The 27,673-nt window shown below is 44.0% G+C and overlaps 1 protein-coding gene across 3 annotated transcripts in view; it reads left to right on the forward strand.

Moving 5' to 3' along the window:
* The first annotated feature begins 645 nt into the window (after window positions 1-645).
* Window positions 646-27,673, forward strand: part of ZBTB38 (zinc finger and BTB domain containing 38) — a 76,219-nt gene continuing 49,191 nt past the window's right edge. The window contains exons 1-3 of one of the 3 annotated variants that reach the window (XM_032630030.1): window positions 651-968; window positions 2,181-2,255; window positions 20,174-20,239. The gene's annotated coding sequence lies outside the window, so the exon portion shown is untranslated. Of the gene's footprint in view, window positions 969-2,180; window positions 2,256-20,173; window positions 20,240-20,907; window positions 21,187-27,673 lie in introns of those variants that run through there. The other 2 variants (XM_032630032.1, XM_032630034.1) reach the window with 2 other exon arrangements.

Consider the following 27,673-nt stretch of genomic DNA (forward strand, 5'->3'; position numbering starts at 1 on the left):
TACTTATACATCATGTGTGTACTGTGCCCCGTGGCAGGCACTGGGATATAAATACCCCTCTTAAAGAGAGGGCCCCCCTTCAGTCCAGGATGTACAAGCTCACACTGCTAGCCAGGGAGCAGAGAGCGGAGGCCCAGGGTCACGGTACGAAGGCAGAGAATAGACACTGAGCTCTGCTTACCGCCCGGGGTGGGTGACAAGAGCACTTGCTACCTTTCCAGATCTCTTTGAGTACCACGGCAACTCCCTGCGTAAGGTGGCACCACAGGGAAGCGGGGTGGGGGGGGATGCTGGAGGGTGAGGTGAGAAATCCCCAGAGAAATACCCTCCCCTGCTTCTTCTTTGGCAGAGAGCGGCCATGCCTCTGCCATGCAGGAGGGCGATGTCCCCTGGGGAGGCCTTGCTGAATCTGCCTGGGATGGTTCCGGAAGTAGGAAGGGCGGCCGGGGGTGGGGAGGCGGCAGGAATGTTCTGGCCTGCTGCTCGTCCAGGCGAGTGTCCCGAGAGGAGGGCCTCTGGACATCAAAGATTCCTTTTGTCCCCTTCCGAGTGGCAGGGCAGACCGGCCACTGGCGATGACTCAGGCCTGGCCCTGACGTCACCCACGCCCGGCCACTGGCCTCCCTCTGCAGCCAGGAAACTGGCTGGGGAGTGGCACTCGCAGGCTGCAGCAAATCTCAAAATAAGGAGGTAACTGCCTCTCTCCTCCTCCTCTCCATCGCCCCACAGCACACCTTTCTTTTCTTTTCTGCTGCTGCTTTTTTTTTTTTTTTTTTTGAAGCCTCACGGAAGGTTTTACTTATAGATCAATTTTCAAAATGTAGGAAGTCAGAATGGGTGACATCATCAGAAAGATATGTGGAGCTGATCTCGACAAGAAGTGAAGAACCCAGAGCAAGAAGGCGGTTATAACTCCTGAGTCCAGGCAGTTGGCAGCGTCTGGGTTTCAGAGGAGCCAGCGCCTCCGAGTAAGTGAAGGCCACCCCCAGACCCCCTCACTCAGCACCCTTCACTGTGGGGCGCCATCTTGTTCCCTGACACCTGTGTCTGGCAGGCCCCAGCCCGGAGGGGGGGGAATGAGGGCTGCATCTGGGAGACCCTCCGAATATGGCACCAAAGGGATCTCTCTGATCTTTTTCTTCTCCACAGGACCAGACAAGAATGCGTTTCCTCTCAGGAAAAAAAAAAAAAAAAATATATATATATATATACACACACACACATATATATATATCTGTGTGTGTGTATCTGTGTACACACACACACACACACACACACACACACACACACACACTAAGGCTGAATTCTGGGGAAAATGGCCCACATCGTGCCTTCCACCCCGTCACTGCTCTTGTTTTGTTTCCTCTTCCTCCTTCTGCCCTAGTGCTCTGTTTTGGACAGCCAGAATGTTTGTTCAGTTCTGAACTATTTGCTTCCTGGATCTTATACCAAGTAATCAGACACAAAAATAAACCCTGTTCTAGGCAAATACGTGCCCTATGCCGTCAAATGGTATTTTCCCACCTAACCTGTTAAAAGATGGCAGCTCTGGTAAGAAAACGACCACAACCAGCTGCCTTTACCCAGCGTGTTTCTGGTTGCCTGTGGTTGTTCTGGTGTGTACACCTCCACTGTCTCACTGCCCTGTTTACAGAGAGCTTATTTTCATTCCTACGTGTGCCATCGCATCTGGGATGATATTAAGCACAAAGACAGATTATATTGTATCTTTGGTGTCTGTTTTAATTTCACCTAAAGAAATCTTAAGTTTTTGCATAGCCTATAATTTTACAAGCTCTGGAAGTTTCTACCCAAGAGAGTTAAATTCCCGAGAGAAAAGTTTTAACGTGTACATAAGAACTGCAGAGCACACAGACATAGAAATCATACCCAGTTCTGGCTTCCAAAGTCATCTCCTGAGTCATTATCTAGTCTTTGTACAGCTTACTTAGCAGAGGAGAATTGTTCTTTATAAATTCAGTTTTATAATGATGGGGTGGGAGGGTATTTTAAAATGTGTCTTATGTTATGAATGCAATAGGGAAGCTCGTTGCTTACTGAAAAAGAGTGGCAGATTCCTTTATAAACTGAAAACACTCTTTGGAAATTAACCACGGCACACCAATATATCTGTTTTGTAGGTCTTACATTTTACTTTTTGTTTTATTTTCATATATCAGGTTGTCTGGAAGTGAGGCTCTGCTAAACCACTCTTCTTCTGGCTGTAAGAGCTGAATGCTGTGACCATTAATTTGGTGAGTGTCATTTGTCCCTAATGGCTGCTTAGTTTACTAAATCTATTCTTTTGCTTTGCAGTAAGGTTTAAGGAAAGGGGAGAAGGCACAGGGACTTCTGCACACAATGATAACAGCTGTATCAAAGAGGGTAATAGGAATAGTTAAGATAGGCTAATTGCTGTAATAGACCGAAAAATGTATAATGACTCAAACATAATAGTTTATTTCTTGGTCTTGTAACTGTAGAGGTTAGTGGGGCAACTCTCTTTCATGCATTCATTCAGAGACATGGGTTGAGAGAGGCTCCACCTTCTGCAGTATGTGGTTTCCAAGGTCACCTGGGACTGTTTCCACTTCCCAGTGGAGGAAGAAAAAAAGAGCGTGAAAAGGTGCACATGGAGACTTTCATGGCCCCTGCCTAGAAGTGGTGCACAACACTTCTACTCATACTCTATTGGCTAAAATGCCAGTCACATGACCACATCTGACTGCAAAGAGGTCTGGGAAATGTAGTCCCTGGGGTGGGGAGCAGCCACTTGCCAGTGACAGCTCAGGAGAACTTCTGGAGAAAAGAGGTAGTCCTCTCTGGCAGAGCATAATAAGGAACTTAGAGATGCTCAAGGACAGGACAGCAGAATGAAGCAGTGGGAGAAATAAACAGTGATCAGGTATTTAGAATTCTGTAACAGACACTCTTAGGGAAAGAGTGGGCAAGGAGCAGTGGGTGAGATTTTTCAAGATGCCTCGGTCCATTCTGACCCTAAGCATTTACATGAGCACCATCAGGCCACCAGTGGCCAGTGAACCACGAAGCACATTCTTCCCCCCTTCCCCCCACCCTCCCCAACAAGGTCCTCTTGGTCTAGGACCATTCTGGCTCAGTTTCCTGGTCCTGGGTCTAGTCATGGTTGTTCGAATTGTCCAACAGAATTCTGTTCCATCAGTGGTCACTAGGAAAGCTCATGGTTTCTTTAACTCATGGTTCTGTCTGCTCTTGGGGGTGTTGAGAAGCTACCCTCCTCCAGATCTTGGCATACTTTTTAATATTGGGAGGTAGTGGAGGGAATTCCTGACAAGATGGGATCTTCAACTCAAGTTATTAGAGAAACATGTAAAAGCAGACTAAAATGGCTCTAGCTGGGGAGATTAATGCTCCCCAAAGGATTTGATATATAATTCTAGCTTTTTCTTTTCAGGAAAAGTTGCAAAACATTTACTGAAATAATGAGTGGTAAGGTTATAAGCCCTGTCTGAAGAACCCTGAACTAATTTGATATTTTATGTAGCCTTTTCACCACTGTTGGTCTTAGTGCAGTATCCTCCTCACTGGTAAATATCAGAAACCATATGGTGGTGCCTTTATGATGTTCCCAAGGCATCATAAAGACCTCCAATAAAAATAGACTATATGTGCTCACTTCAACAGCACACACACTATAAAAATGGACTCCAGTCCTTGCCTGAGCTGCCTGGTACCTACTTCTCTAGTTTTGTTGTCAATATCTGACTGGACAGTCCGGTTTCTGATTGTATTTTACCCCTGGACTTGACATTTCTGGCACTCACACCCACACCCTGAAGAATATACATTGTCCATTGTGCGGGAAGACCAGCTACTGGCTGGTTTAACACAGATCTCAGGCTCTCATGCAGCCTAACGTCTGGCCTCATCTCCTGTTACTGCTGCCTCGCCTCTGCCCAGCCCCCTCACATCTGGAGCAGGCTAAGGAGGAGTGGAATAGAAAAACAAGTGACGTATTGCAAAAGTGCTTCAACCTTTGAAAGTCCACTTTCTTGGTTTGGTGGGTCCCAGAAGTGTCTACTGAGCAGAGAGAGCTGGCTGGGCTAGCGGAGTAAACTAAAGATAAGACCAGCTTGAACGGGAGAGTACAGGCCTGTAACAAGGGAGCAGCCAGGAGGAGTAAGTTGAGAACAAGTACCAAGTTTCAAAAGCTGGAGCCAAGTGGGGACGAACTGTTGCTGCATGTACAAGCCTAAAGGAGTCTGCTAGGAAGGGCAGGGCCAAAGGCCATGGTCAAGGAGGAAAAGGAGTCAGGGTCCATTCACTGGGGAGACTCTTTAGTCATCGCTTGTTAATTTCAACTGCCATGTGACAATGACTCCTCAAAGCACTAAGTGTGCAGGAATCGACAAACAACCTGCTGATTTTTAATGTCTAGCTGCCTAGCACGGCAGAGAGAGGAGTGCGGCCGCCAAATCAAAATTTCACTGCCGCCAACACGAACCCTCCACAGGGAACTGGTACAGCACACTGGGTGACACCACGGACCCACCAGCAAGGCAGGGGTAACAAATACACACTTTGTAAATATTTTGATCTTTGACATTTTCAAAAACGCGTCAAAGTAGACATTATGGGGAAAGTTAGACTTTCTTGAGCTTCCTTAACTTATAATTTTATATTTTATTTTATTAAAAAATATTTTTGTTGAAGTATAATTAATTTACAGTGTTGGGTTAGTTTCTGGTGTATAGAAAAGTGATTCAGTTTTATCTATATAAAAAATTTTTTTTTCCTTTCTTAATTCCATATGAGGGGTAGAATTCAAATCTGGGGCCTCATAGTCTTTTAGGAGCTTAGGTCATCCCTGTTGATTTGTGATACGCAGTTGTGGTCTGGGCACAACTGGCTGACGTAGGCAGTGCCTGGACCAGTTGGTTATTTTTAACCCCAGAGGTTTTATACTTTTCATGGCACAGAAGTACAAGCTCCCTTCTTGCTCTGGGTCAGCATTATGAATGTCCTGTTACTCCCTTTGGAGGATTTTGCAATCAGGCCACGTCACAGACACCAAAGCTAAGAATTCACGGTAATGGGGCTTCGTAATTTCTCATGCTGAAATCCCCTGACTTCTTGTCAAGAACACAGTTGGAAAACACCACACTGAAGACTTCAGGGTTTTGTTTTTAACTCAAGCCTCTGGTTTTCATCAGAACTTTACAGCTTCCTCCCGCTTCCGAAATGGTATTTTTAAAAAATGTAAAACTGAGATTCTGTCAGAATAAGTAAGGTAATATATGTGAAATGGTTTGGGCAACTTAGGAAAATGTGTGGCAAGTCAAGATGTTGATGAAAACAAGTACCATAGTTATGGTCAGCATTGGCGTTTGGCTTTTGATATTGCTATTAATACTGTAAGTATCATCATTTTTATTTATTTATTTTTTTGGTCTCTCTAAATTGACTTTCATCTGAAATCCTTAGCACCACTTCCTTATATATATATATATGTGTGTGTGTGTGTTATTTATTTATGTTTGGCTGCGTTGGGTCTTTGTTGCTGCACGTGGGCTTTCTCTAGTTGCGGTGAGCAGGGGCTACTCTTCGTTACGGTGTGTGGGCTTCTCATTGCAGTGGCTTCTCTTGTTGCGGAGCACGGGCTCTAGGCTCGCGGGATTCAGTAGTTGTGGCACGCGGGCTCAGCAACTGTGGCTCACAGGCTCTAGAGCGCAGTCTCAGTAATTGTGGCGCACGGGCTTAGTTGCTCCACGGCATGTGGGATCTTCCCAGACCAGGGGCCAAACCCATGTCCCTGCACTGGCAGGCAGATTCGGATTCTTAACCACTGCACCACCAGGGAAGTCCCCACACCACTTCCTAACTAGCCAAAGCATGTGGTGTAAAAATTTCAAGGACATTTGAAAAGCTTTGACTCTAGGCCAGAGGCCTAACCGCGAAGCTTCTAATCTTATTCAGAGACATTTGACCTGGGACTCTCTAAGATCCATGAGGGAGGGTAGATTTGAGCCATCTCTCTGCCAAAAAAAAGATGCTTCCTGGCATTCGATGGGGCTCCCAGTGCATTGGCCAGAGGAGATTTTGAAAGCACTCCACAGAAGCACTGGCCCTGGGTGGCGTCTCCCAAGCCAGAATAGAGCCCATCATCTGTCCAGAAGCCCCTAAGCAGAGTGCAGTCTCTCTGCTTGGTGTTCTGGGTAGGGGCCAGGGGGATTACACACAGAGGCAACAAGCATGAGATCAACCCAAGAGCAGCAAAGATGTTGTGGAAACTGAATTCCCTTCCACATTCCAGTTCCTATAGTCTGTTATCTTCAAATGCAGCAGGAGAGTAGTATCTAGTGAAAAGGACTTTCTCATTGACCCAAATTCCTTGGCATCGACTATATCAAGGTACTTTGCAAAAGAGAATGTAGCTTAAAATTCACCCCAGCACCGGACTCAGTCTATCTGTCTTCCAAGTCCTCTTGCAGCAGCGAGGCCATGGCTGGGCTGGGCTCCTAAGAGGCCTCTCTTCCCTCTCTTTTCACTCTACATGAGGCAAATTCCTTTTCTTTACTTTTAAAAAATTTGTAAAAAGACCCATAACATAGTCACTATACAAAATCTAAATCTGGAAAATACAGAAAAATATCAAGAAGCAACCAACAATCTCTAGTAATCCAACAACCAAGCAACAATTCAATATTAACATGTCAATGTATTTCTTTTCAATTTTTCATATATATTCTTTTCTTCTTTTAAACATTACTGAAATGGTATTTTATATGCTTTTTTTCACCCCACTTAACGTTATGTTGTAAACATTTTTTCAAGTCACTAAATGATTTTGAAAATTTGATTTTTTTTTTTTTTTTTTTTTTGCGGTACGCAGGCCTCTCACTGTTGTGGCCTCTCCTGTTGCGGAGCACAGGCTCTGGACGCGCAGACTCAGCGGCCATGGCTCACGGGCCCAGCTGCTCCGCAGCATGTGGGATCTTCCCAGACCGAGGCACGAACCCATGTCCCCTGCATCGGCAGGCGGACTCTCAACCACTGCGCCACCAGGGAAGCCCGAAAATTTGATTTTTAATGGCTGTGTTTCCATTACATGGATATATCTTAATTTATCCATTCTTTTTTTATGTACATTTTTATTGCCTCTAGTGTTCTGCTATTATAAACACAAAAACATTCTTGTAGATAAATCTTGGTGGACACCTTAGGCAAAATTCCGAGAATTGAATCAGTAGGTCAGATGACCTATTTTTAAAGTTCCTAATGCATATTGATAAATAAGCCTCTAAAAAATTACCAATGTCTATTTCAAAACCTAAGTCCCCTTCAGTTTCTCATATTAAAATGCATGCTCCTAGGCCCCAGTGGCATCAAAAGCTCTGAGGAGGCGGCCTAGGAATATGCATTTTAATATACCCTCCCAATCCTTATGCACATTAAGGCCTGAGAATTATTGTTAATGCTGCATTCAATTCAATAAACATTCATTTTCAGCAACACTTATTAGACAGAAAATAGATAACCCTACCTAAGCTAATATATCTGAACCAGAATTTAACTTAAAGGCTCTTTTTGGCTTCTGAATTTTAATTTCTCCTTAATCGTGGTTTGGTATAGTCGAAAGATTATCAGCTAGGGAGTTAGGAAACCTTACCGTAAATGTGAGGCAACTGAGCCCCAGAATGGTTAATTTACTCACTTATGGTTGTTACCCAAAGATTTAGTGGCAAAGGTAGAACTAGAACTTGAATAAACAAAGGGCCCGGATCCAGCCAACCTCTGGGTAGTGTTACCAAGTCCAAGCTCAGTAGTAGTAGCTGTAGCTCGCCACACGACAGGCCAGTAAATCGAGAGACGAGGTGTTGGGGCAAAGGGATAGTGACTTTTTTCAGAAAGCCAGCAGACTGAGAAGATGGTGGACTAGTGTCCTAAACAACCAGCCTACCAGAGTTAGAATTCAGGTATCTTTTATACTAAAAGGGGAGGAGATGTGGCTAGTTGTTGCAAACTTCTTGGTGCCGCAATCCTTTGGTCCTGCAGCTGTCCACGTAGGTCTGGTCACAATGTTCCCATAAACCTTCAACAAGACAAATGTTATTCTCTGTTCTGCAACTTTTTATCTCTATGTGAATGGAGAAGTGTTATACCTTTAAAGGGCAGAGCCTTGAGAATGGGCTATCACATATATTTCAGGCTATCGGCAACATTGTTTTACAAAAGGTGCAGAGCCAGCATGACTAAGCACAGGCCACAGAGCACAAAGGTTAGAGCTAAAGGAATAGATCCACTATGGAGTCAGGTTTGTCCTTCTCTGTTGCAATAGTAGAGACAAGGCGCCGAGAGAAGACTGACTCCTGAAGTGAGCACCTGCTTCCACCAGGGAATTTTTATCTGCCTTCTGATAGGCAGGGCATACCTCAGGACATGTGTGGGCAGCCCAGATCCTGCAAGGGTCACCTCATGAGACCACTCTGGGCCCTGAACCCTGAGGTGGTAACACTTAGACCAAGGAGGACATAGGATAGCCACACGGATCCAGACCATGAGGGCTGAGTATGAGGTCGGGTCCAGAATCAGAAGCCAAGAAAACAGAGCAGGGGCGGGCAAGGGCAAGACTCATACTGTAGCAAAAGTTAGGTCGCAGCAGCGTGAGTTGAAAGGACCAAGCCAGAGCTGGGGGGAGCTGCTGTGCGTTCAGCCTGGAGGATAGAGTCTCATTACCCAACTTCACAGTCAGGTGAGGTACTGCCCCAGTCTGCGCCTGCCTCATTATATCCGGAAGGTGCCGTGGGCTGGGCTGCCTTCTGACAGCAGATAAGTAGGGGCACCTGGGTGAACGAGGACAATGGGCCACAGAAGAGGTACCCAGGAATGGAAACTTGGAAAATCCTCTGTTACACCAGAGAACATAGTGAACAAACAAAAACCAAATTTGAAAATTCTCACCACCTTCTGAGAGGAAGTGTGACTATCCATCCTGTCTGCATAACTCTGTTCAAAGCCATCAGACCATACCCACTGGTCACCTGATGGTATCTGGCTGCCCTTCCACTCATTTTATCAATACTACGTCAACTTCTGGAGGGCCACTATCGTATCATTCGACTTTTGGTTTCAGCCTCCACAGTCTGCTCAGCCCCCAACAGTCCCCAGTTCGCGGGCAGGTTCACCATTTAGGTTCTTCCATGGCCAAGTTCATGTCCACGTCCTGTGAATGCACCAGGTAAAGCACAAGAGACAAAAGCCAAAGGAGCACCTTCGTTCACCGCACCCATCCTGCACACAGAAGCATGAAGGAATTTGCCTAGGATCACAGAGCTTCCCTGCTTCTGTGCATGATCTCCATTATCTCTTGGCTGTCCCCATGCAGGATCACTGCCCTCCCGATTCTTGGCCTCCTTGTCCAAAGCTGTGGAGCCAAGGTCATGATGGGTATGGATTCTGGGGAGGTCCACAGCCTCCCTTGAATCCAGGGTACAGCAGATGGAAGGTGACTTTCCAGACATGGCTGGGCCAACTCGAGTCATCACTGTGAGGTTGGCCCTTTACAAAGCCCGTTTCCCTGGTGTCCTGAACAACTTCCTTGGCTGAGACACCTTCTGCTATGCACATGGAATTCTAATTGCGGGCAAGACCTGGATCCCTAGGCTAGGAAGATCCATGGGGTGGTGACAGCAGTGCCTCCAGATCTAACTCCCAGGAGGTGGAAGTCAGAGTTCCATGACATCCAGACAAAGTGTCCACATGCTGCTGGAGAGTCTTGAGTGGTCAACAGAGTAGGAGGTCCAAGGGCAAGAAGTATTCAGTGTGGCCTGTGACATCTGACAAGTGCCACTGGTGGTGCCATCCTTACCTGTCTGTGCTAACTCCATGTCCCCCCCGGCCAGCCGGAACAAACACACATCCTGCTAATAAATTACCAACTTTAGGAATAAAAAGCATTTATACAGTCTCTGGCCAAAGCTGCAGGAGGACGCCAGCCCAGGCAAAGTCTGTCACTGCCCCTTGACCGTCATATCATGGCCTTCATATTACCCCATGGGAGTGAGTATCACTGATCTCAAGTCTGCCTGCTGGGCCAAGAGGTACTGCCTCAAAGAAGCCCAGCATTCCCAGATGGTAATGTCCCACTACTGCCGTCAAGAGGAACCAGACAAACCTGAAACCTCACCCCATATCAAGAGCCCCATTTTCCATCATCGAAATGCCAGACAGCCCACATTGCTGGCATCGAAATGCCAGACAGCCCACCATCAAAAGGAGCCCCTGTGCATCTGTCAGGATGGCTAAAATAAAACATACTGATGTTACCAAATGCTGGCAAGGATGTAGAGAAACCGGATTGCACATACACTGCTGGTGGGAGTATAAATGGTTCAGCCACTCTGGAAAACAGTTTGATCGTTTTTAATAAAGTTACACATACACTTACCATACATTCCCACTCCTGGGTATTTACAGACGAGAAATTAAAACTTAGGTTCACACAAAAACCTGTACATGAATATTCATAGCAGTTTTATTTGTTATAGCTTAAAACTGGACACCTATCAAGTGTCCTTCAGTGGGTAACAAACTGTGGTACCTCCATACCATGGATTGCTATTCAGCAGTAAAAAGGCACATCTTCCCATCCAACATGAATGGATCATAAGGGCATTCTGCTGGGTGAAAGAAAGCCAGTTCCAAAGGGTTACAGACCGCATGATTGCACTTACATAACATTCTTAAAGGGACAAAATTACAGTGTTGGAGAACAGATGAGTGCCAGGGGTTAGGGCTGGTGGAAGGTGTGACTATGGTGGGGTAGCACAGGAGTTTCTTGGTGGTGATGGAATATCTTGATTGTGTTGATGGCTTCTCTAATCTCCACATGTGATAAAATTTCATAGAGCTCTAGACACACACACACACACACACACACACACACACAGAATGCATGTAAAAACTGGTGAAATCTGAAGTAGTAGTCTGTACCTGAGTTAACTGTGTCGTACCAATATTACTTTCTTGGTTTAGAGAATGTACTACAGCAGTATAAGATAATACCATTCTAGGAAGACAGATGACATCATACAGTTACTGTTCTATTTTTGCAACTTCTTGTGAATTTTCAACTCTTTCCCCAAAACTTATTAAAAGCAACTTTTTAAAAGTTTTATTTTAGGTTTAAAAAAAGGGGGAGGTTGTTCCTCACCCCAAGGAAGGGGGATTCAGCCACTCCACTGGCTTCTCTTTCATGAGCAACTCCTATTGTTTATTTTGCCGCTTTCTAATTTATGGTTAGGCTTCTACGGCGGCATCCTGGTGGCTTTGGCCTCACCCTCTGCTTCTCAGAGTTAATCAGAGTCAGCCCATCTCAGACCCAATCACAGCTCGTCTTCCAGCACTGAGTGTGAATATTCTCCCCTCCTCCACGCTGAGACTGTAACTTCAAAGACTCAGATCTAAGAAATGGTCTCACGGTGAAAAATCTAGGACAAATCATCATTCTCACCCTTGCACGGTAATTTCTTTTCTGGAATGGCTCTTTGTCTTCCCTGCTCTTCATACTGATTATTCTCTTCACCTTCACCAAATGGCCCCTCCTATAATGGAAGGAGATTAACCCTTCTCTGCCCCCTCTCAATCTCATTCCGCTGAGGGCTTTCTCTCACCAGCTCTGCTCTCTCCGGGCCCCATGCCGCAGCTGAACGCTCCAATGTGAGACGGCTGCCTTCCCTTTGAAGCATTTAGGCCTCTGTCAAACACCTTTTTGCCAGACTTGGCCCTGGGAAGACAGTTTTGAAATTAAACTTATCGTGAGCCCCCTGGGTTTGCAGTATGGAATTGCACAAGGCCCTGGGCATTTAGGTCGAGGGGTACCCGCTGTGCTCACTACCTTCAGGGCCTCATCCTAGTGAAATTCTAGCATTATTTATTCCCTTGTTTTGTGGAGGGGTCCCCAGCACCACCTAAGATTGAGGCTGTGCGTATGGGGCTGATGTCTATGCGGCATCCTGTCCAGAAATGACAAGACACACACACACAAGCCACTGCCCCCCAGGACTGGCCTCAGTCCCTAATTTCCTGCCATGCCTTATTCATTAGGGGCAGCCATCTCAAGAGACCATGGTGAGAGGGACATAGGCGTATGTGTCTTAGGCCTGGTTGTGAGCTGTCATCAGGTTGCTGTTCCAGAAAGGGGACTTATTCGAATTGTTGCTCTTCAGTGGGTGTTGGTGAATCTCCTAGTTTTGCATCTTCTGGTTTCAAAACCATACTGAACAACAGAAAATGAAACCTGCAACTTATTTTTAGCTGCTTATGCTAACTCATGAGATTTTTCTTTGCAAACCAAATAGGATAAAAGCCTACTTCAGCCGGCTGAACTTAATCTGATTGACTTAATATAGCAATCAAGCCTATCACTGCTGATACTTCTCAAATAACACTTGGTCCCAGGTGATATGTTACCTAATATTTACTATTTTGCTAAAAATTATATTTAGCTGAGCTTTAAAAAAATTAAGTATTCTGTAACATTTTCTTCTGAGAGGAACTGGGAAAGAAGTTATAAACCCTCTATACTGGAATCTATTCATTAGTTCACTTATTCTATAACCATTTGTCAGGCATCTATTTAGGTGAAAAGTGGGTTTTTTTTTTTTTTTAATTGAGCCAGTGTGTTGAATCACAAAGAGCAGAATACTAGGAATTAAGGAAGACGGCTTTTATCCTGGTTGCTGAGGTCTTCAGATATCACACTCTCTTTGAATCTGATGTTCTCCTCCCTCAGAGAAAGGGTTCAGGGGCTTCCCTGGTGGCGCAGTGGTTAAGAATCTGCCTGCCAGTGCAGGGGACACGGGTTTGAGCCCTGGTCCGGGAAGAAGATCCCACATGCCGCGGAGCAGCTAAGCCCGTACGCCACAACTACTGAGCCTGTGCTCTAGAGCGCTCAAGCCACAACTACTGAGCCCACGTGCCTAGAGCCCATGCTCTGCAACAAGAGAAGCCACCGCAACGAAGAGTAGCCCCCGCTCACCGCAACTAGAGGAAGCCTGCGTGCAGCAATGAAGACCCAACGCAGCCAAAAATAAATAAATAAATGAAATTTATTTTAAAAAAGAAAAAGAAAGAAGGGGTTCAGATGACATCATCTGAAGTGCCTTGCCTATCCTATAGTTCCGTGAAATGGACTGTGCCATTGAGAGCCCGAGGAAACGTTGAGGCACATTTTGGTGGCAGTGGTGTGGTCGTCGAGCCACCCTTATTTCTGTGTCCCCTTTCCCTGTTCTAGGAGGGACAGATGTAAACAAAGCCTGTGGTCTGCTTGCCAGACAACTTGTCCCCCCACCCCACCCCACCCCCTAACTTGGTAAACAAGTGATTAAGAACTTGAAAGACTTCCATAGGTATTTTTAGTCTCCAGATCCCTTCCTTAACTCATGGAACAAGTTCTCTAATTTTAGGAAGTAGTTTCAAAGGACAAAGCTGAAGATTCCACTGGTAGTGGTGGGAGCAGAGAAAGGACCCCTAATCTGGTGTTGGTTAATCAAGATCCTACCCATATAAGCCCCTCCATGGCACCCGGCAATGCTCTAGGTGCTGTGGGAGATACAGAGACCTCACAGGATGCCAGCCAGAGACGTGAGTAAAGGCAGGTAATTCAACACAACAAAAACATATTGTGCTTTTGTCTTTAGTCCAAAGGAAGTGAAGATTCACTGAGGTTTGTTAGGCTGCTCTGGTGAGAAGAGGTTCATGGTGTGACCTTTCCGAACTACAAATTCATTCATCCGAGAGAAGAGAAAGCAAATGAATTTGTTCCCAGGTTGTCTTGGAATTATCTGCTGCCCAGGATGAAGAAAGATATGAGGAGAGGATTCTGTTCTCACATGGGGTAGATTTTACCCATCTGTAAGAATTCTTCCTTCTCCACTTTCATTGACGTCACCACCTTCCCTCTTCAACCTAGTTGCCTGCTAATCTCTCTAGAAAGAAGAAACTCAGCCTTCTTGCTGAATGTCTTTTGCCAGTTCAGGATCTAGAAGACCCTGCTGTTTCATTTGCTCTCCATCTGGGGAGTGGCAAACAGTGATGGCTGCAAATGAACGTGTGACTAGAGATGCAGGAATGCTCTTGATCTCCGTGGGCACGCAAGGTCTTTATTAGTGCCACATTTCCAGTGCACTGCACAATGAAAGCAGGGGCTATTCTGCCGCTAACGCTGAGGTAGTGACATAGAAAATGGTGGTGAGCCATGCTGAGGACGTTCCCATGGGAGAGTCTGAGCCGAATTAGCTCGGGGTGGGATGTTGTCCACCACAGTCTCCCGGGCAACCCTAAGTCACATACCACTTTTTCTCGGTTGAAAACCACATGGTTCACATTTCCCTTCTCCCTCCAACTCTTTCCTCGAGGGTAACCTCAGTTTGGTCCCCAAGGCTTGCTGCCCGGCCCTTGCCGTCAAGCGTGTACTCCTTGCCCTCATCTTACACAAGTGCTAATGGATGGAAGTGAGAAACCTCATGTCTAAGAATTGGAGCAGGCTTCCTGGAGCTCAAACTCCTCACCCATGATCATTCACCCAAGCCTTTGTTGTACTGCCTCAGGACCACCGAGAGAGATAATCCTTCTCTCATATTCTGAGCAGGGTGGAGCTGATGGAGTTGATTTGAAAGCCCCCTTTGCAAGCCATCTGGCTGGCATTTAAAATTACTGCCAATGAGCGAGACAGTCATCTGGTCACCTAGCCAGGAGGCAGGAGACTTGGAGTCCAGCTCTTGGCCTAACCAACCTAGAAAGCAAGCAAGCAGGGCTGGATTGTTTAGAATCACAAACCTTCAGAGCTGGAAGGGATCTTAAATGGGGGCAGAATGTACAGATGTTCACACAGAGAGGCAGTCATTAAAATGATGCATTTGAAACACTGAGCTTGGAAAATCTCTTACTCAAAAGTTAGGCTTTTCAAAAGTCCATTTTTAAAATATGTTGGGGAAGGAACTCATCATACGGACTTAAGTTGTCTGTTCAGGACAGAAATACTATTTGTCTGTAGAAACCAGGTCAGTCTTTTTTTTTTTTTAATTTATTTTTTTAACATCTTTATTGGAGTATAATTGCTTTACAATGGTGTGTTAGTTTCTGCTTTATAACAAAGTGAATCAGCTATACATATACACATATCCCCATATCTCCTCCCTCTTGTATCTCCCTCCCTCCCACCCTCCCTATCTCACCCCTCTAGGTGGTCACAAAGCACCCAGCTGATCTCCCTGTGCCATGCGGCTGCTTCCCACTAGCTATCGATTTTACATTTGGTAGTGTATATATGTCCATGCCACTCTCTCACTTTGTTCCAGCTTACCCTTCCCCCTCCCCGTGTCCTCAAGTCCATTCTCTAGTAGGTCTGCGTCTTTATTCCCGTCCTGCCCCCAGTTTCTTCATGGCCATTTTTTTTTTTAGATTCCATACATATGTTAGCATACAGTACTTGAAGCCAGGTCAGTCTTGATTGTTATACTGAGTTTTCTTTGATTATTTTTTGTTTGTTTGTTTGTTTATTTATTTATTTATTTTTTTGGCCACACGGCATGTAGGATCTTAGTTCCCTGACCAGGTATCAAACCCGTGCCCCCTGAAATAGTAGCTCAGAGTCTTAACCACTGGACCACCAGGGAAATCCCTCTTTGATAATTTAGATTAGAATAATCTAACAACTGGATAACAAATTTATTCACAAATGCAGGCTTGTAGAAGAATTTTAATACAGCAAATGGGTAAACTCACTAAGTGTGTGATCTTGGGCAAATATCTAGATCTCTCATAGTCTCAAGTTTCCTCATCTGTACCATGAAAAGACTGGACTTCATTAGGTGAAGTAGTTTGCTCAGATGGATGTGTAAGCTTTTCCACTTATTTCGCCTGATAAAACATTTCCAAATTATGACAAATCTCTGACCAAAACTGTTATCCTGCTTTCTATCCTTAACTTTCCAACATGGTCTAGTTAATTCCTCTTCTCTTATTCTTTTCCACCTGCTGGTCCAAACTTTCTCCAGTTGGTACCCACAATTCCCAGGGCTTGGAGAGTTGAGGCTGGTTCATCTAAACAGGGGTAGTCCTGGCTCCAGGGAGTAGGGGTCCCCTCTACCAGGAGTCTGCACAATCAGAAGATTCCTATCGATACATCAGGACAATGTGGATGGAGGAGGTTTTATCCTTTTAGGATTGGTGGAAAGACCCAGACTTTGGAATCAATTGGACTGGGTTTGAATCCTAGCTCTGCTATGTGTGACTGGTAATCTCAGTTAGTTCCTCACTTAAAGTTGATGGTAACTAATACCCACCTTGCAGGATTATTGGGTTAGAATTAAATAATATAGCTAAAATATTGAGTACATAGTAGGTTTTCAATAAATGGTAGCTACTATAGACTTAGCTCTGATCGAAGTAGAAAGCAGAAGCCCCTGCCCTGATATCTAGGCAAAATGTAGATGTTCAAAGTAGCATTGGACTTTCCTAAAACTTTAGGCTAAAATATCATTCAGAGGCATTTTTAGTCATTGATAAATTAAGTCACCATATTGTTTCCATGAATATCCTACAAACAAATGTAATAACCAACCTCATAAAAATGTTTAAACTTTTTAAATTCTAAGAACTTAAACAAAAATGTTACATCTGGTAAACATTTTATTTTTAAAAGTCGAGATTAGGGAAAAAAAAAATCAAGATTATAGTAGCCGAACCTGATAACAAATTTTACCCACAAAAGTTGAATATCTGTATTAGGTATAAACGGAAACCAGCTGTAGTTTTTAATGCAGTGAATGGAGCAAAGAAATGTGCAAACCAATCCAAATGTTTATAAACCAAGGACTCCTCGGGGACTCAGTGCCCTGACTTTATGTTTTTTTTTAAACAGAGAGTCAAGCTTTGTTCATACTTGAATTATGTACTTTGCATAAGTCATGCAATTTAACTTTAACCCACAGGACTGAAAAGAGAATGAGCTCAGAATGACTGCAGAAGGAGACTGTAAGCAAGTAAGGGCATTAATCAAAGTGAAAGAGGCAGCCCTTACTGCTAGCTCTGTCCTTCTCCAGCCTGCTCCTGCCCATTATTTTGGGTTCCTTGTGCTTGACTCATCAAAGAGGCAAAAACAGGTTAAAATTTTCATCACGGGAAAGGGATTTGTCTGTTAAGTGCACCTTTGCGCCTATGCCCTGAGGAGGTTGACGAGCACACAATTTTTAAAAATCGTAAGTGAGTGCATACCCTTGCCACTTGTGATCATGACAAAGCTTAAGTAATTCAGGCATGACGAGAATGTCTGTCTAAACAAGCTCATCCATCTAAATGCTTTCAGCTACAGCTCAGATTTGTTTAATACAAGCAGGTTCGGTAAACAGGCCACATTTGCTTGTTGAATGTTTTGGAACATCACAAAATAAACCGATACGTGGCTTTCAGGCTCGATTTGACAGACGGTAGACAGAGAACCCCACTGGGAGGTTTGGAAACCACTTGCCCTGGCATCCCGCTTACAAGCACCAGTAAGGGACCTGACCACATTCACCATCCTGCCCCTGTAAAGCAGACATAACACTCTTCACTCATTTTGTGGGAGCCTGATCTGGATTACTGTCCTTGTCACCGTCATTTATTATCTCAGGCAGAGGAGGCAGCGGCTTCATTCTATGTGGTCAGAGTAGATTCCGTATCATGTACATTTAGTTTGCATGATAATATTTTGTGAGTATTTTAATGTGAATGTCTAACTTTCAAGTGTTACTAATGAGGACTATCTGGACAGACACCAAGGGCATCAAATGTCTAAGTGTTCACCTCAACCTCCTCCAACCCCACTTTAAGGACCCTGCTTTATAGATGACCATATATTAAATTGGTACCTTGCAACTGAGCGTTATAGGCTCACTAATTCTCAACCTCCATGGTGAAGGAGGAATTAGCCTAGGGATACTCCATCCTAATTTTCCGTCGCTGTCAATGCTAACCAGAGCTCATAGAGCAATGATGGTGGGGGCGGGGAAGATGGGTCCACCATCGGGGTTAGACCAGGAGCTACTGTTTCCGTTAAAGCCACGTTTATTTCTGGAATAGTTGTGGGAGAGAGATGTGCTCCAAAGCGAAGAGGGCTCGGAGTGGTTCAGGTATGACCGACCATCTGGACAACCCAGCTCAGAGACTCTAAAGTGTACGGGATAGAGGTGGGCTGGATACTTTCCACACATTGAGCTAAAAAAATCACTTGGGTTCGGTGGAAGGAGACAGAATGAGAGCTAGAAACAAAAGATCCGGCTGTGAAACCTAGTACTTAAGTTCAGATGTTCAAATACATTTTCTCCTTTAAAAAAATTCTGGGCAACTTAAATGTTTTGCTAACCTGATTATTTGCAGCCAGTTCTTATAGAAGAGAGAGGCGACCCCAGAAAAGATTAATTCATTTTTGCACGTGTTAAAATTAATTAACATTAGCATATTTAGTGATGCAATAGGCAATTCAAGACTTTTGGAGAAATAAGAAGAAGAAAAACGTACGTATTATATATTCAAAATCAGTCTCATAACATTTTCTAAAAATGTTGGCTTATGTCCAGGATCTAAGGCTGGGGGTGGGTACGGTTTCTTTGTAGCTGAAGAAAGAGTAGAAAAGAATCTGTTCCATTTCCTTAAAAATAAAAGACTTCGTGTTTTATACAGCATGGTAAATGAAATGCTTTTCTGATTTTTACCTGCCGGCAGGATCTGGAGGAAATTTTGCTAGCAGGCTATTCTGTTTTCCTCTCTTTGGCAACATGGTGACACTGGTTTTGTAGCAAAACAATCTTTGCTTATTAGGCATTTCTTCAAAATCCTGAATAAGCAGCTCTTTCCACATTTTTTTGTTCCACATGTTAAACATTTCATTGCAATTTGAGCTTCGTCTGTGTGTGTGTGTGTGTGTGTGTGTGTGTGTGTGTGTGTGTTGATAGGAAAGATTGAAAGGGGATGTATAAGAATTCTTGAAGGTTTTTCGTTTAAAAAATTAATTCCTACGATTATGTATTGGAGTCTCTACAGAAGGTGATTCCAATTTATTACATACAGCCAAAGTAAAGCCCATCCATCTTGAGCAGCGGCAGTAGGGAGGGGATATTGAAGAAGACATGAAATTCGGTGTTTGAGTAGATGAGATTTAATTTTCGGAAAACATTTCACTCATAAAACAGATAGCACCCCAGTGTCAGCCCTGACCTCCGTGATGTCAATGTCATCGTGGGAGCGTAGCTAAGCCTCAAAGTAAAACAAAGAAACATTGCATGTCAGCTCAACACCATTTCTTCCCTTACACTATGTACAATATATATACACAAAGCCTTATGGTATTCCTGTTAACGGCTTGTTACTTTACGTTCTAGCTTTTGGAGGGGGAGGAAGGAGAAAAATCATTCTGCATTTCCTAGGTTCTGAGCAAGTACAGTATGCTGTTGAAAGACTTAACATTATTTAGGTCAGCGTCCTAAGGACAGCTTTTATTTTATCGTTCGTGATGGTCAGCTATACATCGAAAGGCACTCAGCATCAGTTTATTTTTCTGTAAGTGCTTTTATTCTGCTTTTAAGTTTAAGCAAATTCATTCACATTTTAATACCATTCCGACTGGGGAGGTATCTGCCATTCTGTACCGCAGATACATTTAGCAGAATACATTTACACGGCTTGTGGTTAGAGGTTAGAGCACGGATACAGACAGCTGATCATGCATTCTTCTACAAGCCTGCCGGCACCATTTAGGATTCTGAAAAATAATCTAGAAATGCTACACCCTTTATAATATTATTCTTTACTTTGCAGTAGCTTAAAAGGTTTGTGTTTGTCATTGTTGCTAGCCATCCTATGAAATTAACAGTCTATAAAATGCATCCCGAAACAGATACATACTGTATTGAAAGCTTTCTTCAAGCAGAAGATGTGACAGTATTCGTTCCAGCTTATTTTCTTCCTTAGCAAAAGGACTGTCTGATTCTCAGAAGCAGAAGGGCACATTCATTGTGCAGCAGCTCTGCTGAACTGTATGAAATGCCTTCTACTGTCTGGTTGCAGAATTTGGAGTTTGCTAAACAGTGTTTAGTGATTGGGCTCATCTTGCATCACCAGTTGATGACATTTTTCTTTGTTCCCTCCTACCCAGTTGAACCAAGACTCTGAGGCTGATATGCAATGTCACTTACAACATTAATCAGACACTGCATTTAAGGTGAGCTGTCCTTTGCCTCCTCCTTCCCCAGTGCTCGTGTGCTGCCTGCAGTGCGTATCTTGCTTCTGCGAGCCTAAGATGGCAGGCAGGATTAGCCGTGCTTGTGCTGTGTGTGTGCATGCTGTGTATAGAATTCATTACACGTTGCCTAGTATTTCAGATGTGAGTATGTAAATGCTCGGGATGCCATATCATCTGGTAGCGAAGACTTGTTTTTGCCTCATGACAGCCTTAGCTATTTCAGCATCACCTTTCAGCTCCGATTCATTTGCTTCCGGATGTTTGCTTTTCATCACATTCAAAATAGAATTTTACCTTTTTTTTTTTAACAAAGGCAAAAAAAAAAAAAAACCCTAAAAACAAAAACAACAACAAAACTCTGCTACCAGATGGTGTCTCCCCTTTCTTCTTGCATTTGCTGTCTTTTAAATAATGTATGTTGTATTGTTAATTAATGTGAATATCAAATTAAACACTTGAAACTTACATGTTTATTATGCGGGTAGGAGGCAAGGTGGAATCTATTTTTAACTCTTATGCACTCCATGGTGTACAAACAACTTGGTTCTCAAATTTGTGTTTTCAGTACTGGTATCAGTGGTTTGATTTTCAGCAGATGTGACAGTGGCCTTTGCAGTGGTCAGCTCCAGGCTTTGAACTCTCAGAGGAGGAAGGGAAAAAAATTCAACACGCTACTTCCTTGGTTGCAGCCTCAGAGAAACCTTGGATGAGAAACTTCTTTTTTCAAACCTGTTTTCCTGTTGATAAATTCAGTTCTCGTGATCACAGTACATTCAAGCTGTTCTGCGTATGGTTTTGTGTGTGTGTGACAATTGCATCTAAAACTTGAGAGCAAGAAGACGGAGAAATCAGTTGGTCTCCATCGCTTTACATAAAAATGGCTGAATGTCTTGTGATGCTAGCACTGCATTAAGTGATACATACAGGTAGGTTGAAATTTGCATGTTTTATAGATTTTTTTTTGAGCCATGTAGCAAGAACATTAAATAGATTAAAATATGACTTTTAAAACAAATTAAGTAAGACAGTTGTAATTGGGAGGGGAGGGTATTCAGTTGGATGGCCTTTCCTATTCAGACACTATACAAATATATAGCTTTTATAAACTTGTAAAATGATTCTGCTATAAAAGTGAGATGATTCCTCCTAAAAAATCATATATATGATAGGTGTGGCGCCATTAGACCACAAAAGAATTTTTTGAAAAGTCTGTGGATTCAGCTCCATTTTAGCTTGAAACTAAAAATAAATGGGTTTCTGGAGATAATTTTGAACAGCGCAAATAAGCTTAATAAGAAACATTTAAAATATTTAAATTTTAAGAAGCGGTCTTTAAACGTGTTATATGAGAGATGAAAATAAAAACTTAGAGGCTTCCAAAATCAATTTTAGATAATGTACAAGAATAAATGTATTATTTGTATATCTACTATTTGGGGAGATGAGGGATCACAATTTTAAAGGGGGAAATAGTAAATATAGATGGCTCTGTTAGAAGAAAAATAGCCTCACTGAGTGAAACAGAGTCCCTAGAATGGTTCATTGCAAACCATACAGCTGTGGTTCTGTAAGCACCAAATTCTAGCACTTTTCAAAATAAATTCATGGGTTCTTTCCTTTGAGCTTAACTTCTCAAATATATTTTAGTTTCAAATTAACACTGGGCCAGAACCTGTTTCTTTAGTAACCACATCTTATTTTAAAATGCAGTAACAGATATGCAAAAGATAGTCTTTAAAAAAAAATGTTTCATGAAAATTTTGCAGTTCTTTTTCCTCTCATGTAGAGTCTGAACTGGTTTTAGACGTTTATAAATGCGGTCTTCAAGCCTTAAGAATTAAGCCATATTTCTATACATAGAAACCTTGCACAGTAAGAGCTTTTTCTTTTCCCCTTTGTGCTCAGCACTTTCAAAATTAAGGTTTTCTTTGTCATGTGCTCCAGAATGCTGGTCAAGGCTTGTGTGCAAAGGTGTAGTTTCATTATCACGAGTTCACCAGCGCCACTGAAACAATAGATATCTCAGAAATTCTGAGAATCAGGAAATGCTTATGCTATTGTTTTTGCCTGATTCCTCCATTGGTAACCTCCGAGCTCTCAGTAGAGAAGGACCCAAACCCAAGCCCACCCCAGCCCCAACTATAAGTGCACATGGAGCCTCTGTGCAACCATCTTTGTAGGTGTGTTAGGAGGGAGATGCTGCCAAACGCAAAACCTCCCTGAGGTTTGCTCCAGTATGTAGAACACTGAGCTGCAGAACCATCTGTGTAAATAGTTGCTTTATCTTAGCAGTCTGTCTAATATTCCAAAGCACTGTCTATCAAATCAAACCTCGAATGGACTAAAGATTTGTTGTTGTTGTTGTTGTATTGTTGTTTTGAGGCCAACTTAAATATTTTGCTTGGAGTTTTTTCTCTGGTTCAATATATTAGAACGTGATTCATCTCACAGTGATTTTGTTCTCTGGGCTTGCCATGAAATATCCTTCCTGCAATACCTTTTTTTTTTTTTTTTTTTTTGCTGTTTGGGAGCCATTTTCCTTCTTGCCTGTGACTTAAAAAGACTAAGTACATTTTGCACATAGCATCGATCAGAGGACCGTAAACTGAAGGGAAATGTCGGAACCCTGATTCAGCATTGCCTGTTTATTTCAGTATCAGTAGCATTAACTGTTGCAGTAGGATCAAGGTAATTGTCACTCGTTCTTGAGCAAATAATGAGCCCAGCATTTGTAATTAAAACACTGTTGCTGCCCGGAAAGATTACAACTCAATGTCTTCTATTTTGATAGGCTGGTACAAATTAATCATTTTGAACCCATTTGAATCTTAATCACAAGGTTAGATGGATTCAATGGAATTGTTTTACCCTGCAGTTGAATGCCTGAGAGATTCAACAGTGTATTTCTTCTCTGTAAAATGTCGATCCTTTTGTTTTTAACTCAAGCGTGGTTGTGTTACCTTATAGGTTTCATACCTCATGATTTTCTGTGGCATTATTCATTTATGTTGCTCTTGGCCTCTCCTAAAAGAATTTTAAACCCAAGTCAAGGAGCTTGAAAGCCAAATGAGACTGTTGGGAAGTATACTGTACCACTGTCGTTGTAATTAATAGACCAGTGAATGGAAGAATAATTATTATTTATTACTTTGTTGTGTTTCGCCTTAATGCTTTGCCTTCATATTTCACCAGGCACAAAGCTTTTCTAAACTTACCCATTTACAATTATCATTGGATTTCCTGCTGGTTGTAGAGGACGGCACTTATCCCTTCTCATTGTTGGAAAGGCAGTGCTTAACCCATTTATACTTTTTGGCTAAGGTGTTTACACTGGGCAGGCCAGAGCAGGTGCGACAGGAAGAACGTGCAAACAACTGCCCTGTTCCCACCAAAACAAAATGGGCAAATCTGTGGTTTTCTGCCTGAATGATTTGTAGTCTAAAATTCTCAACTCTTTTTTTCGGAGAATAGGAATTGTTTTTCCAAGCCTTAACTCAGTGAGATTACCAAGATGGCATCTCTTGCTACTAGAGGGATGTTGATCTACCTCAGCGATTTCCATGGACCCCCCATAGAGGAAATGGGTACCCAGACCACATCTTAGGGCTGGTTGATATGGGGAGATGGATCTAGAAAGACGATCTTCTCTTTAATACGCTAAGCCTTTGAGTTCCTTGGTACCATATGGTTCATTCTAGCAGCTCCCTTCCAAGGGAAATGCTGTTCTTAATGGCTTTCTTGGTAATTCAACAAATATACTGAGTACGTACTACATACCAGGCATATTCCAGAGGCTAGAAATATAGTAATGAGCAGGAGAGACCAGAACCTGCCTCTCATAGACCCACCCTTAGTGTGGTGGAGTGGTAGGGGCCAGGGGCACAAAAATAAATATGTAAACAATTAATTGGAGAAGACAAGTGCAAAGGAGAAAGAGAAGATACAATTTAAAAAAACAAGGGTGTGTTGTTGGGCGGCGAAGAGCCACTTTATTTTATTTATTTTTTTTTTTTTGCGGTACGCGGGCCTCTCACCGCTGTGGCCTCTCCCGTTGGCGGAGCACAGGCTCCGGACGCGCAGGCTCAGCGGCCATGGCTCACGGGCCCAGCCGCTCCGCGGCACGTGGGATCCTCCCGGACCGGGGCACGAACCCGCAGGCGGACTCTCAACCACTGCGCCACCAGGGAAGCCCGAAGAGCAACTTTAGAATGGTTGGCCAGGGAACTCCTTACGGAGGAGTGGTGTTTAGGTGGAGACCTGGACGGTGACATGGATGCAGGCAGGGGAAGGGCTGATGGAGAGCATTACCAGGAAGCGGGGTGCTTATGCTCAGACCACAAACTCCTTTCTAGGAGTAACTGCCATTATATCAGAGCCAGCTCTGAGGACTTGGTGCGTTGAGCCTGACTTAGGTAAGCTGCCCCCGAAGCGAGACCGTGGGCCAGGCCCGCGTGGCTGGTTTTAGTCAAATTCCCAGGACTCAGTGCCAGCAGAGTCATTGCTTTGACCCAGACCCACCGCAACACGGCTCAGAAGGGTGCAGTGAAGTTCTGGACTTTGCAGTCCTAGGTGTATTGAAACTTGGCACAGATTCAGTGCTAGCCCAAGAAATCCACAGAAGAAAGGAATCCCGGAGCAAGGAAATTTCTGGAAGGCTGTTGCTTTATTTTTCTTAAGAACTCCCAGAACTTCAATCGTGGCAAACATTGAGAGAGCCACTTACCTTTAATTTTTTGTTTTCAAAGGCAAGAGGTGGAAGGGTCTGTCCCACCTTGCCTGTAAATTGTCTTTGACCTCTGACACCTCAGACGCTTCAGTTTCTGCAGAACTCTGTTGGTGGCTTTCTAAAGACCTCACTGCTTGGGAGCGTTCTTTCGCTATTTGAACAAATAATACTAAGGAAATTCTTCAGAACCAGAACTCTTTCATGCCTTTAGGTTCGTCTGCTAATGAAGCTCCAAGAACAAAGGATAGGTTTGCTCTACACCTTAGAAACCATAAGACCCTTCAAAGTCTTCTCAATGTTTCCGAGGCACCTTATAACACTGATTCACAATTTAGTGGGCTTTGCTTATCACAAGTTAGAAGTGGCCTGGCTGACTCCCTACACTTTGTTTGGTTTTGACTAGCCATAAAACATTCCACTGCATGAAGAATGTTCTAGTTCTTTGTAGTAGAATATTGCCCATCAGCGGGGAGGGGCTTCAACTGTTCAGTTCACTTCTTCAAATATTTGTTGAGCATCTACTGTGTGACAAGCACCACTACAACCCAGGCAGAATGGAAATGTGACACGAAATTCCCTGTGAAGCTCATGTCCACTTTCACAAGGCTAGGGGGTTGTATGGGCAGGTACAATTGTATATCCTCTCTGTTCCAGAAAGAGATGAATGGCATGCTGCTCTCTTAGTGGCCTTTTATACTGTTTCCTGAAGGCTAGCCTTCAGTTTGGGGGCATCTCAACCGATGGAAAAGATGGTTCTTCCCTGGGACTCTGTGTCTCATCCTCAGTCACCTTCCCAAAATGTCCTGGTTCCTAATAAGCCACCGTATGTCTGGCTGCCCTTCTCCGAGCTGGTCTGCCTGGCCTAGCAGGTGACCTCCATAACGGTTGCCACTCTTTCGCATTCATGAGCAGATGTTAAGTTGAGAAGGCCTTGAATGCAAAAATTTGAATTCGTGATGCAGGCAAGATGCTTCTGCTTTTTCACCTTCCCTGACAGACAGTGGGGGTCTCCCTGCTGGCTGTTCTGCTTCTGTGGGAAGCAGGTAAATCAAAGACCAATTGCCAAAGCCCTTGTCTTTGTTAGGTGATCCCAGCGTGGCACTGCCATGGCCCAAACATCTCATTGACCAGAAGATGGCTCTTTTGATCTTGTCATTCATTTTGCATCTTTTCCTTTAATGACTTTCTCGCTTCTGCAGCTATTCCTGTTCAGGGTTTGAGACTAGCATTTGGCTCTACAGTCACTATATTTGGCCTGTGGAGGAAGTTTGTTTTCTGGTTCGGTTTTGTTTTTAAAATGCCAGTATAAATATTTTTTTCTGCGTTCATAGAATGCTGTGAAGACTTTCATGATGCTTTTTATATGATTAAACGAACCTCTTACTTTACCCTGTGCTTATTGCTGCCAAATAGATATTTTGAAATTCTTTTTTTTTTTCCCTGCTCAAATCTTCTACCCTGTCTGAGGCCCTCACAGTCCTGCCCATCTTCCCCAGCACTGAGCATGCCATAGAGCCCCCGCCCCGAGGGCCTTACAAGTCGGTGAGACGAGAAAACAAAAGCCACCAGCTGAGAATGTGGTTAAACCCCAGAAGGGCAGCGCCCTTGTAATTTTTTCCCCTTTTCTCTTGTTTCTTGAGCTGTGGAAGGGAAGCGGGGGACCTTTAGTAGGGAAAGAGAGGGGCATCACTGAAAGATCGGAAAATGCAGGATATTCGGGAAACACTGTGGAAGGGCCATCTAGGAGGCAAAGTGGGGAGAGGGCAGCGAGGAGGCGGGGAGGAGTGTGTGGAAAATCAGAAGGAGGGAACAAAGCGGGCAGTCAGGAGGCAGGCTGCTGTGCTGCACCCTGAAGCTGGCGGCCTGGGGTACATGGGAGGAGTGGGAGGGGTTGCAACGAGTAAAAGGAGGCTGGGAGAGCCCCCCGAGATGCAGGCTGCGGGCCTGCTGTGTAGGGACTGGGTGCTCTCATGTTCTGTCTGGTTCGGCCGCAATGTTGGCCTTAGGGCTTAACTGTCGCACGTTGACTATTATGAAAAGCCCACAGATTGGCATCCTTAAGGGTGATTTATCCCAGAAGCTTATGAAGTCTCTATCCCAAGGCTCCTATTCTACATGCTGAGGATGCCAGAGGCCACACCCCAGCCCTGCTGCCGTCACTTGACTAGAGCTGGGTTAAACTTTAAATGAGCAGATTTTTACATGGGTTGTGACCAAATGCTTTTGGTTTTCCACAAAGCTCAGCCTGGAGATACACCCCAAATACCCATTTTAAGCAGCAGACTTTAGAAACTCTTTTGCCCAAAGTCATGTTGCCCTCACAGGTGTGCTGCTCTGCTTTTGGAGCCCCCAAAGCCTGTCTTCCTTGCTCTTCACCCACCTTTCCAGGCCCTGGTCTGAGTGCCCAGCAAACCATCCCCAGTGGATATTCTGATGGTTTGAATTCCTTGGTCTCCAGGAGCACCGCCCCTGCTGGCACGCCAGCACGTAATGCCGCCATCGTCCGCTATTTCTTTTTTTTTTAACATCTTTATTGGGGTATAATTGCTTTACAATGGTGTGTTAGTTTCTGCTTTATAACAAAGTGAATCAGTTATACATATACATATGTTCCCATATCTCCTCCCTCTTGCATCTCCCTCCCTCCCACCCTCCCTATCTCACCCCTCTAGGCGGTCACAAAGCAC

The sequence above is a fragment of the Phocoena sinus genome, chromosome 4, assembly GCF_008692025.1.
Source record: "Phocoena sinus isolate mPhoSin1 chromosome 4, mPhoSin1.pri, whole genome shotgun sequence".
Classification (NCBI taxonomy): Eukaryota; Metazoa; Chordata; class Mammalia; order Artiodactyla; family Phocoenidae; genus Phocoena; species Phocoena sinus.